This window comes from Canis lupus, chromosome 13 (assembly GCF_011100685.1).
Source record: "Canis lupus familiaris isolate Mischka breed German Shepherd chromosome 13, alternate assembly UU_Cfam_GSD_1.0, whole genome shotgun sequence".
NCBI classification, from domain to species: Eukaryota; Metazoa; Chordata; class Mammalia; order Carnivora; family Canidae; genus Canis; species Canis lupus.
This window is the reverse complement of record NC_049234.1, coordinates 43,476,329-43,488,652: the sequence shown is the minus strand read 5'-3', so window position 1 is coordinate 43,488,652 and position 12,324 is coordinate 43,476,329. Positions and strand designations below refer to the sequence as shown.

Below are 12,324 nucleotides of genomic sequence, written 5' to 3'. Positions count from 1 at the left end.
TTAGAAACTCTCATTCTAATATTTTTTAAACATGAGGGGATGGTGTAAACTGTAATAAATACTTTCTTTGTGATCAGCTTTATTTCTTGGAGAGTAGAAAATGCAGTCCACTAAATCAGGCTGAATTTTTGCCAGTGAGCAAGAACAGTTGTGATATGAATGCACCGAGAACATAGAAAGAAAGTGTCTCAAGTTAGGAGAATACATACATGTACTGTATTTGTAAGTATTAAATATTTGAGAGGGGACAGTGGGAGAAAAATGTAAAGCTATATGGGTTGAGACTCACTCTTACGGGAACATTGGCCCAAGAAGAAGGAAATCTTGAAAATATTGACTCTAATGCAATAAAATACTTGATGGAGAAGTCAAAAGCATGATAACTGGATCATGGTAACTGGACAGGGAGCACTAATTGAACTCAGATTTTTAATAAAGGATACTGGAAAAAGCTGAAATGAGGGTCAGTTAACTACAGAGTATCATGAAGGAATAGCCAACAAAGCCCAGAATGAGCTGTAATTTAACAAAAGTGCTAAACACAAGAAGTAGGGAATTTTATCTATCATAAAAAATGGTTGGACAGGATTCTAGCAAGGTATAGATATAATGATAACATTTGAAACCAAGAAGTCAAACATACTGTGATCTTATTTAAATTAAACTTAAAAAAATAAATTCCATCTTCTCTAATAAGTAGAAAGTAGTTGAAACATAGGCCGTCTTAACTCCACATAGCATATTTAGAACCAGTAGAAAAAGTTACCCCAAAGCAGATATAGGCACGATGAAAGATGGGACATGCTAGAAATTTGCAATAACTGGAAATCTGGGAGCATGACTCAGAAGGTAATAAAACTTCCATTTCTAGAATGCTTAAGTAAAGGTTGTGTTTTAGTGTCATTGTTAATATTGTAACTTGAATAATAAAAGTTTGAGTTAGATTAATTCTAAATTCCCTACCAATGCAAAATAACAATAATAATAATGATAATAATGATAATGATGATAATAATAATAATAAATTCCCTACCAGTGCTAAGATTCTGCAGTTCTAATTGAAATTAGGGTCAGTTTATAAAAAAAGAAGCCAAATTTTAACAAAGAAAAATATAGGACACCCAAATAAATTTGAATTTTATATAAATAATGAATAATTTAGTATATTCCAAATATTTTATCTGGCAACATGACATTCTTTCCAGTGAATCTCTTGCCCAGTGTTTGCTTTTTTTCTGGGGATATAAGGAATAGACAATGAAGAAATTACCAGCAGAGCCCAACTGACCTCAGGGATTTTTGCCAAGATTATTAAATGCTAGGATCCATAGACTTATAAGACTGAGAAGAACCCCTGTATGACATCAGGGCAATTTTAAGAGCAAAGTGGGCAATTTGGCTTCTCTAAGACAGAAAGTAATGAAATGGAAAGTTATTTGCCATAAGTTGCTGGTTGCTAAGGAAGTTTATGGCACCTCTTTTATTATAGGTGATTCAAAACCATCTAAAGGTAATCCTCCCTATGCATGTGGGAGTAGAAGGTAGACTTCTCCAGGCACCATTTAGCTCTGGAAGCCTATTTTTAAGTCTTACCAGAATTCCCCTCAGGTAAAATCGCTTCACAGTTTTATTAGGACTAAGTTTTTCAGCTCATCAATCCCTGAAGTTCCAGTAACTTCACTACAGATAGTTGTGGGGATAATTTAAGTCCCATATCCCTCCGATTTCCTTTCCCACAGCTTCTCTACAAAATAACCCAAGCATGAGACACTTGCAAATGTGACAGCCTAGTTTCAGCCTCTCCTGTGTTTAGAAACTCTTGTGGCTAACCTTTGAAGAACTAACTCAAAGTAGGAATCTCTCAAATAGATGGCAGTACTGTAATTCATTCATTGTTGCTTGAATAATTTATATAAAATGACAGTAATGCAACTGGGGTGTGATTCCCTTACGTAATTAGAGTTATATGCCCCCAAAAGGGCATTTTTAAAAAACCTGCAAAATTCTCTATTATGCATGATTTTTCTCAACATAAAAACTTCCATAAAACCAATATTTATTTGACATTCCTTCAAGGAAGCTACAGAAACTAGTTAAATAAGCCAGTTCTTGTTATATTGAAGGACACTGTCTACACTGTCTGAGACATTTCATGCATAGAATATAATTTCATTGTCTAGTCTTTTTTAAACTAGTAGACCTGCCCATGTAACGTGTAACCCAAACCACTTAATATAACCCCAACGGTGATTTGGGCTTCTCAGATTCTGCTTATCACCTAAACACTGGCCCTTTAGACTGACACAGCTTCCTGTTTTTTTTTTTTTTTTTTTAATCGTATGAATGGAAACCACCAGAGACATGATTTTCATTACAAAGTACCTTCTGTGCTGGCTGTTGTCTACCAAGAGGTTCTCTTAGAGTGGGAAAGAATTGTCTTCAGGAAAGGGTTGTTTCTACTCTATTAATATTGTGCCTGGAGTTTACTTCCTGAGAGTAAGTATATCTGTTCTAAGCTCTAAAAACCTGTGCATACAGAGGATACATTCAGAGGTTCTTGAAGGAAATTTTGTGTAAGTTCCTTGATCTTCCTGGCAAAAGCTGCAGTACTTCTGTGTTAGGAAAGCAAGTGGGGAACTCAAAGACACCAAGAGTAGTAGGTACTTAACTTGGGACCGCGGTTGTTCTTCAGCCTTCTCATATTTACTCATTCTCAGTTTACTGTCAGTTGGGGTGATGAAGATTAGAAAATTCACTAAACTAGATTTCCACGGTGAATCTAACTCAATGATTTGTGGGAAAACAGTGACTTCTAGAGCATTTAAGATCTAATTCAGGTGACCTCGGTGCCAAATACTTCATTTAGGTCATGCAGTCAGTACTATTGGAGATTGCCAATACCTAATGAATCATATTCTCCTTGGCTTCCTGGAATCTGGAATGGGAATAATTTATTTTGATAATATCATTTAAAAATACCTGGTTCAAGTAATATAAAAATGATTGCAAGGACATCATCTCTGGGTCAGTGTAGACCCTTCATTAGATTCTTGTTTAAATATCTGAGAGTCATAGCCTTATTAGGCAAGCTGAGAATCTGGAATAATCTAAGCAGTTTCCATCCTAAAGGATTCTTGACCTATCCAGGATACAATAGAGATTCTTACTACGGAGTTTGAAACCTACTTCTGAAAGTTAATTAGGCATCTTTGGGATAAAATCTTAGGATCTTTGTAATAACTGAAATATTGGGGGGATTTAGGATGCTCTTTGGCTCACTACTCACTTGAACTGTGTTACCTCATTTCACTGGTAAACACTGAATTCAGAATTGAAGATAGCTGTTAATTATAATACCATTTTTTCTTATAGTATGTAATAAAGAATTAGGTGGATACCAATAATAATCATCATTGGATGCAAGCTGGAACTCAAATCAGGAGGGTCGGCAGATAGTCTCCTGCTCTTTGAGCATCCTGTGGAAAGAGTACAACTCATGTGCCCCAAGGGTTTGGATTCTAGGAGAGAGACTCCAGAACCCTTCTTTTCTTTAAATAGGTCAAATGGGAGAACACCCTTACATGGGAAGAAGTGGACAGTATGGGCTTAGGCTCTAGACTTTTAGTTGAGTATTTGAAAACTAGTTGCTGAGCACTTTGACATCTTGGGGGCTGTCAATCCCTTTAGGATTTAGTTTGGAAGAAGGAGAGTACTTGGTCCTAGCTAAGTAACTGCAAAGCAGTCTGACGAAAGCTGCCAAGCTTATTCACTAGACAATTTTATCCAATGTGAAGTAAAAAAAACAAAAAACAAAAAACAAAATACAAACAAAAACAAAAAAAACAAAACAAATGGAAATCTGAAGGTTAGTCAAGAGTAACCTACAAATATATCTTGTGAAAAATATTGTTAACATTATTAACATTAGAAGTATACATTAGAAGTATAAAACATCATACATGTTTCCTATAACTATTTAACATTAGAAGTATAAAACATCATACATGTTAACATTAGAAGTATAAAACATCATACATGTTTCCTATAACTATTTCTGTTCAAAATTTGGGTAATTAGTACATTGTGTTGGCTGCAGGCATTACGTAGCAAAGGCAAAAATGAAGTACTCTCATGAAATGAACTGACATTCACATGGAACTTCACTCTCACTGAGGAGGTTTTGGAATAAATTGGAAAAGTGCTAATAGGCTAGGGTTTTATTCACAAGCAAGAATCAAGTGTTCCAACAATAGAAGGTTGAGAGTTGAGATGGTTCCAAATGATGAATGGGCAGATCCTCAGAACCCATCCAGTATAATTCACCTCAGCGGACGCCATTGAGGGAGACCGTTAATATTTTCCTCTTTTTGGACAGATTTGTCTCTGGAATAGTAAGAGACCGAGTTTAGAAGTGGCAGAAGGACATAGGTATGGGCTGAAAATAGACTGTATTGAAAGGTGGGATACCAAAGGCAGGGAATATAGCTTGGGGTCAATCTGATGGTCTTTAAGATGGCTTGGTCTTGAACTGGGATAGTGGTAGTAATAGTGAAAAAGGAGTAATAATAAGACAAACATAGGATAATAAAGTAATGAATTAACCTTCCTAGGTACACAGATTTGTGTTTTTGTAAACCAAGTGAACAAACTTATCAAAAAATGTCATTCAAAACACTGCAAATGTTATATGTATGAATAGAAAACTCAGGAGTTGAGCTTTTCAGGGGCTATTTTCCTGCCCCCCCCTCCAAATGAAATAAAACCCATACATTTAGGATACAAACTGGGAATCATCTACAAAGCCTAGCCGTAGATCAGCACTTAATAAATATTTGCTGATTAAGTTAATAGAATCACAAAGAACATACCTAGGACAGATAAATTGCTTGTTCTCTTCTTGCCTCAAATTTCCCTATATTTCCTGATTGTAAGCAGACATTGTATAAAGATATGCTTAGATGACAGATATGAAAATTACAGACATTATACAACATAAAAGTATATTTGATTTTAAGATGTATCATTGAGACCAATATATTTTATGCAGCCTTTTCTAAACATAAAAAAAGAGGTTTTTGATGAAAAATGTACAATAACCTTTATTTCCTGTAGTTGCTAAGTGGTAATTCCAGAGAGAGTCTCACTTTTCTCATGTTATTTTTAAAATTTCAAGAAGTGTCACCTCCATTGGAAACATTTGCTAAATCTGAACTTTCAGAATGCTAGTAGGATACACTTTAATTGGATCTATAAAAGTAATTCTCCAAAGAGTGTACCTCTGACCAGTTTACAGAAACCAATTCCGGGTTTACAGAGGAAAAAGTGAAACACTGTAGAATTCTAAGTCTTCCCTTGCTCAACTTAATGTTTGAACGAAAAACTGAGGAATGAAGCTTTAGTAGTTCATTTGAGTGACCATTTATTATTTTTTCTGTTAGATTGGATGAAACGTATAATCCCATTGCATTTAAGTGGTTTGCACCAGTGTTCCAAGATCATGATGCTATTAATGCCATGAATAATCATATGCTCATAAATAATCATATGAGATCACTCACTTTAAGATTTCCGTAGTAACGGTAAGCAGGTAGATAAATGAAATTGACACATAATGCCACAGGATATTTTCATTCAATAAGTAATTTTAGTATTTCTAGAGTACAATTTTAAAAATCTGTTTTCTGTTTTGAGATTTTATGTTTTTGTAATGTTTTTGACCAGCACTAACATTAACAAGTTGGAGATGAACAATATTGATCTGTTTATGTTCTGTGATTCACTAGTTTTGTTTACTGCTTATTTTGCATTTTCTTATACTGACTCTTATCTGGTAGGAATCCAGGGGTAAACAATTGAATAGTCAAAGGAAAGGCAATCAAAAGAGAAGTAAATGGCCTCGATAATCCATACCCTAGCTAATCAACCTCCTAATTTTTGAGTGTTGATTGGATTCACAGGCCGTGAAATGGAGTCCTCTAAAGTTTTTCTAACTAAACCTCAACTTAATTTTACTTCCTGGTAAAAAACTTAGGGAAGTTTAGAAACAAAATACTAAGAGCACACCGGAGGGGACTTAGGACCTAAAGCAGAGAATAGAACAAGTGAGTATCTTGAAAAACTAGCTGATTAAGTACGGTGCTTATTAGAAATGGTAGCCTTACACCTAAGTCTCTCTACAATTCTGAAGGTAAATAATTCTGTTTCATATCATTCATGAACTGAGTTAGGTGAACAGTTTTCTCCTTTGCACTAAGATTGATAAAATTATTTTCCATAAATTTCCAATTATTTTCCTGCAGCATTTTAAAAACCTGGAACAATATGAATTTACTAGTAGTTTTGCTTTAATTATATTTATCTTTTCGTGACTTTAAAAATAAGCTTTATTAATGATATATGCATATATAAATAATTTAACATTAATATATTTATATTATATATATGAAGCATGGCAAGAATCAGGCGTTTTATAAATTCTGGTGATTCTAAGGATTTTTAAATTATCATTTAAGGTTGAAGCATGCTGACTAGAAATTCTTTTTAAATTTTTAATTTCTTATTTTAAATTTCTTACTTTTTAAAAATAACTATTTCATTTAATACAGATTTTAAACTGACAAATGAGCCCTAGACATTAAAAAATAGCATGGGTTTAAAAAGATGAATCTTTTCAAGACACATAAATGTCATCAGAACTCTCAAAAGGCAGCTTTTGCCTTATGTTATCCTATTATGTATAATGTTTTGTCTGCCATAGAAATAAAATTGGTTTTTCTTTTTCTTTCTTTTTTTTTAGAGAGTGAGAGAGCACATGAGGAAGGGCAGAGGGCCAGGGGGAGAGAATCTTAAGCAGGCTTTATGCTCAGCATGAACCTGATGCAGAGACTGATCTCACAACCCTGAGATCATGACCTGAGCTGAAATCAAGAGTCAGACACTTAACTGACTGAGCCACCTAGGTGTCCCTTCAATTTAGTTTTTATGTAATATCCATCATTACTTGATTCGATTTTTGTTGAGTTAAATAGAATTGGGCTTTCTCTGATGAGCTTACTTTGTTTAGCATAATGTTTTCTGGCTCCATTCACACTGTTGCAAATGGCAAGATTTCATTCCTTTTTATTGCTGAATAATATTCAGATCTATATACACATGCCACATGCATCACATCACATTTTCTTTATCAGTTCTCAATCAGTGGACACTTGGCCTGTTTCCATAATTTAGCTATTGTAGATAATGCTGCTATAAACATCAGGGTGCATATGCGGAATTTAAGAAAACAAATGAGCAAAGGGAAAAAAAAAGAGGGAGGCAGAGCAAGAAATAGACTCTAGTTGTAGAGAACAAACTGATGGTTATCTGATGGGAGGTAGGTGGGGGGGATGGTTAAATATATAATAGGGACTAAGGAGTGAACTTGTAATGAACACCTGGTGTTGTATGGAAGTATTGAATCACTATACTGTACACCTGAAACTAACATTACACTATATATTAATTAACTGAACTTTAATTCAAAACTAAGATTTTTAAAAATTAAATAAGTTTTCTAAAGGAAATAAATATATTTGGACTGAAAGTAAATGACCAATGATATCAAACCTGTAAAATTATGAATTTGTGGCTTCTCACCTATCTGATAGTTTGTTCTACAATGTTATTTTCAAGACTTTTCCCTTTACCTTTCTTTCCTGGGTTTTGGTTCATGTAATTTTCTCAATCCAGGTTCAAGTACCTGGCTCAATTTGTTCAAACCCTTGTTCCCTGAAGTCCTAAGCTTCAAGCAAGATAGCCATAGGGTGTAGAGTTGGTATCATATTTAATAATATTGTATGGTACAGTGGGGAACCTGGGTGGCTCAGTTGGTTAAGCGTCTGCCTTCGGCTCAGGTCATAATCTCAGTGTCCTAGGATCAAGGCCCATGTTAGGTTCCCTGCTCAGTGGGGAGTCTGCTTCTCCCTCTCCCTCTGCTCCTCCTTCCTGTTTGTGCGTGCGCATGCTCTCTCTCTCTCTCTCTCTCCCTCTCAAATAAAAAGAGTAAATACGTATTGTATGGTACACTTAAAGATTTGTTTTAAAAGGGTAGATTTCATGTTAAATCTTATTGCCACAATTAAAAAAGAAACAGAAGAAAGAGATTTTTTAAAAAAAGAGTTGGGGATCACAGGCCATATACATCAGAACTAAAAGCCATCCAAGAGAAATGGAGTGATGTAGAAGACACACTTTAAGTAGTGAGGTTACGTGGGTGGTCAGAACTGGGTAAGTAGAAACCACTAAAACTAGAACTGACTGAGGTCCGAAGAAAGAAAATAGGGAGAACACAGAGTATTAGAGTCAAGGCAAGGTGTGAGAGTAATTTCAGAATTCCTTTCTAGCCTCCTTGCAGCTTAATGAAGTCCTATTGAACAAGTGCTGAGGTCTTTCTATATCGACTCTGCCAGACACTGCCTCCTAGGATTCTCATCCTAGAGGTCTTCAATAAAGGTTCTTCAACATCCCCCCAAGCTACAATTAAGTCCCCTCAATACTTTACAGTATTCCCATTGTGTTTTTTTTTTTTTTTTTTTTTTTTTACTTAATAACTCAATTCAGTAAAGGTTGAGTGCCTGCAGTGTACCAGGCATTCGGCTAGGAAATTCCTTATCATTCTTTATTAGCCTCCTTTTCTCTCCTAAAATCACACAAGGAGAATTTTTAATGAGTAGGAGATGGAAGACGGCCCCTGACTGTTTTCTCTGTTGTAGTTGTTAGTATTCTTGTTTTTTGCAAGCCCACAATAGATGCTTGAAGTCCAGGAATTTTCTCTGCTATCCTACATATGTAGTGGAGATTTTTTGCTAGGATTCAAGTTCCTTAGATGTGCTACTCTAGTGGTGTACTCTCCTAAGTCTGACTACTTCCTTGGAGACCAACCAATACCTGTATTACCAAAGGGACCTACAAACATCTCTTTCTCCACCCAGGCATCCTTACCTTACTGCTCTCCACTCCAGGATATGTGACATAATCTCAGCGGTTTTATGCTTTCTGTAAATGACAGGTTTCTTCAGCTGCTTCCACTTTATACCAGATGGTAAATCCTCAGGGAAAGAATTACTAAACTAGATTATTTCAATAAGATGGGAAAAAGAAAAAAATGTATCTAAAATCTCAAAAATTTACTTGCCAGTCTAAAATGGAAGACAGTGACTATTGAACAAGTGACTATTATTGATAAGAAAAGTGATTATGATTGTAGCTACCAGTTATACTTAGAGGATTTATTCCTTCAAAAATAAACAAGCACATTAATATGTAACTACATTTATGTACTATATTTATGCTTATCACAATATCACTTTTTAGAGAAAATAAGTGGAATCAACATTGGTGCTCAGCATGGGTGAAATAAGTGGGTGGAGGTGGTGAAATAAAGAGTGTTGGTGAAATAGAGTGGTGAAATAAGGGATGTTGTATCTGTGCAAAGATGTACTACATGTATACATGGGTGTTAAAATGATGTTGCTGTTGGTATGAGAAGATTTGTATAATAGATACTTATGTACAAAATATGGCTTACAGGGCCACCTGGGTGGTTCAGCTGGTTAAGCCCCAGACTCTTGATTTTGATCAGGTCATGATCTCAGGTTCCTTTGATTGAGCTCCTTGTCAGGCTCTGTGCTCAGCACAGGGTCTGCTTGTCTCTCTCCCTCTACTACTCCCCCCAGGCGTTCTTTCTCTCTCTCTCTCTCAAATAAAATCTTAGAAAAAAAAATACAGGTTACAAAGAACATGAACGAATGTACACATCCCCCAAGTTGACCAGTGGTTATGGCTTAGTAACCTAGTTGGTGGGAATTCAAGAGTTTTCAACTTTATTACTTTGTTCACTTGCATTTTTTCATTTTTTTTCTAAGGAATGTGTATTTTCTTTTAACTATGAAAGTAGAACTAAAAAGAACTATTTTGAATTTCAAAAAGATCTTTAGTTGCTTTCATCCACTAAATGTTTACTGTGACAGTCACTTAGGTAGGCAGTTTACATACATTATTTTTTTTCTTCTCACCAATCCTTAAAAATAGGTATAAGATTTTTTTTTCTGTTTATTTTCCTTCTTTATTCTCAGAAGAAGGAAATACTAATCAGATTGACAGGAGAGTCCTGGTTCCTACTCAACAGGATTGCTGTATGGTAACAGCCTCCTCTCTCATGGGTAGTCTATCTTCCACCCTATCCATGTGAAGAAAATCTATCCCCTCAAAGGCTTTTTTTCCCTATTCTCTTTGATTAATATCTTAGTATGCTTGTCACTGATGTTAGTTTGGGTAGAATGTAGTTGATGGAATGAGATCAGAAACAGCACTGTCATCAGAAACAGCTCTAATTTTAGTTGTTTGTTCCCCTGCAATTAAAGTTTCTGGAGGATAGAATCTGGTTGGCTTAGTTTGGGTCATGTGCCCCCTCTTAAGATCAGAGTAGGGAGGAGTCCATTATCAGAAGAAAGTATTTTAGGGGTGCCTGGGTGACCTCAGTTGGTTAAGCAGTAGGCACAGAGCTTGCTTTAAGGTTCCCTCTCCCTTTCCCCCATCCCCTCTGCTTGTGCACGTGCTCTCTCCCTGTCTCTCTCTTTCTCTCAAGAAGAAGAAGAAAAAGAAGAGTTGTAAGAGGAGGTGGGAGAGGAGGAGGAGGGGGAGAGGGAGGAGGAAAGTATATTAAATATACACATCTAAGGACTGGACCATAGTAGCTACTACTTTTGCTTTCTCAGTATGTTTTTCCTATGTTGCCTCTTTCTCATCTCTCCTGCCCACTACCTGATAGTAAGTAAATCTATTCTCTTAGCTATGTGGTTGACTATATGATCCAAGCTGTTGACAAACATATCTGACCCCTATTTTTTTTCTAAATGATAACAGTTATCTTGTATCTGTCATATTGAAATCCATCACTAGGTATAAAATCTTTTCTTCAGGGATAATTATAGTGAAAAATCTAAGACATCGACTTCACATCATGAAAATGACAGAATTGTAATGCACTGTTTTGATTAATTAATTTTATGGAGATGCTGAGTATTGACAAAGGCTAAGTGTTACTTTTGGTATCAAGCATAAACAATGATTTTGTAATTGTTGAAATGTATTAAAGATGAGAGCAAAAGTGGCTGTTTGTATGACACATACATAGACATGCCAACCTGAAGATGAAAAAAGCCACAGCAGTTAAGGTCGTATTTATGTGTCAAGTATATGTAATCAGAAATCTGATGTTTTAAGTTCTTAGGGAACAAAATTCTGCTGGACAGCAATCTTATTCCTGCATCATTCTGTACATTTTTCTTAAACTATTATATTAGTTCTCTACATCCCCCAACCAGACTGTGAGAAAGGAACTGTGTCATTCATTTCTGTGTCTTATAACCTGGGGATGGCATAGGACACTATAATCACAGACTTACAGCAAGTGCTCTGGCTTCTGTGCATCTAGTTGGAGTACTTGATTTACCATGTTCTGGCCCTGTAACCATGGATAAGTCATTGAATCTAATCAAGCTTAGTAAATTCTTATTTGTGTTTTGGGACTAATATTGCCTCTTTAGGGAGTATAGGAATTAGATATGACAACTTAAGTACATTTTTAATTACATTCTCTGGCATACAAATCTTAAATAAAATTTATATAGCCAATAGCTTTGGTTATTTAGCCAATATTTGAGGATGCTTAGGTGAATGTCTTCTAAGCTCTTCTTCTTAATTCCCATTCTTTGTCAAAAGAATTATATACATGAATGTAAACATTTCCAGTATCTACAATGCAAGAGCAACATCTAATATGTTTGATATTTTATTTTTTGAATGTATACAATTATGAAAACTCTGTGTTTTATTGAATGAAAACACATGCATAGTACATAAAATATTACTTGAAAAGAATGGATGAGAGCCTCACAATTGAGTAAACTAGGTGGAAGGAACTATTGAATTACTACAGTGAAAATGTAGTTTCATTGATTATTCTTTTAGCTGAATTAACAGATGCTAAAAATACTGACAAATTTTAATGCTGATGGAACTAATTGATCCATCAAATTATTCAATGGATCATCAGTTGATGTGATTAAGTGTGTAAGATATAAGCTATATTTTCAAATGTCTGCTGATTCTATATGCTTCATCTCATGCATTAGCATCAAATGTACTTTTTAAAATTTGAGTGTAATAGTAAGAAACTATAAGTAGGTCACTCATAATTGAATTTGATAAATGGTGTTTAGTTTTAACAATACTGACTGTTCTACTAGTTAATGAATATTTTGGTTGCGTAGTCATAAAAAATGA

General features: G+C 35.1%; 2 protein-coding genes across 9 annotated transcripts in view; both read left to right on the top strand.

Annotated features, from left to right (window-relative positions):
- Window positions 1–12,324, top strand: part of COX7B2 (cytochrome c oxidase subunit VIIb2) — a 139,762-nt gene that overhangs the window by 89,862 nt on the left and 37,576 nt on the right. Inside the window, exon 1 of one of the 3 annotated variants that reach the window (XM_038556007.1) lies at window positions 4,282–4,428. The exons of 1 other annotated variant lie outside the window; for it this stretch is intronic. The gene's annotated coding sequence lies outside the window, so the exon portion shown is untranslated. Of the gene's footprint in view, window positions 1–4,281; window positions 4,429–12,324 lie in introns of those variants that run through there. One more of the 3 variants, XM_038556008.1, reaches the window with a different exon arrangement.
- Window positions 1–12,324, top strand: part of GABRA4 (gamma-aminobutyric acid type A receptor subunit alpha4) — a 218,452-nt gene that overhangs the window by 168,886 nt on the left and 37,242 nt on the right. The gene's annotated exons all lie outside the window — the stretch shown is intronic.